Below are 772 nucleotides of genomic sequence, written 5' to 3'. Positions count from 1 at the left end.
ATCCAGCTCCTTATTTTCCAAAATCTTCTCTGGGTCTTCTTCTTTAAGGTGCTGTTTGCTTCAGAGAAGAGTGTGGAAAGCAATTCCGAGTTCTGCTCAAAGTTTATTTTTATTATTTTTTCCTTAGCCGTCAGCTGGCAGAGCAAGCCTTTATTCTGGAAAAGTTTGGAACTGAAAGGTATTGTATTTGTTGTGGGTTGGAGAGGAAGAATTGCACTGTGCCTCTCCATTCCGGTTGAGAGAAAAGAAAGTGGCTGTGTGAAGCTGGTTCTGTAATCACGCAAATCCAGAGGCTCACTTTGAGGAGGAGCAGCTGGAAGGTGAGGGGAGGGCACGCAAAATCCTGACAAGCTTTGCTTTGTCCTCCCCTCTTCTGCTCCACGGGAGGGAGTTAGCTTAAAGGAAAGTTTGTTTAGCTGTCTTGATGCATTCATAGTGAACTGCAAAATCATCAAGTTTGGAATTGCCTGTGGACAGAGGATCTCACACAGGTGTGTATCCAAAGCTGCTTATTGTTCCTTTTCCTGCCTGCTGGTTTTAACAACATTTTAATAATCTTGCAAATTGATCTGTGGCATAAACCAGTTGATGCCAATAATTTCAAAGTAGGAAATTGTAGATGTGCGTTCACAAAAGATATCCACAGTTGGTTAAATGAGATGCATTTCAATTGATGTCACCCCCTCCCCAAAACTTAGGAGCATTTATGAAATCCTCCAATTGGTTCTAGTGTTGGGTTCTCGGATTAAGAAGTGTCTGAACAAGTTAATGA

Source organism: Protobothrops mucrosquamatus, unplaced genomic scaffold, assembly GCF_001527695.2.
Source record: "Protobothrops mucrosquamatus isolate PMUCROS unplaced genomic scaffold, P.Mucros_1.0 scaffold1399, whole genome shotgun sequence".
NCBI lineage: Eukaryota > Metazoa > Chordata > Lepidosauria > Squamata > Viperidae > Protobothrops > Protobothrops mucrosquamatus.
This window is presented reverse-complemented; position numbering follows the sequence as displayed.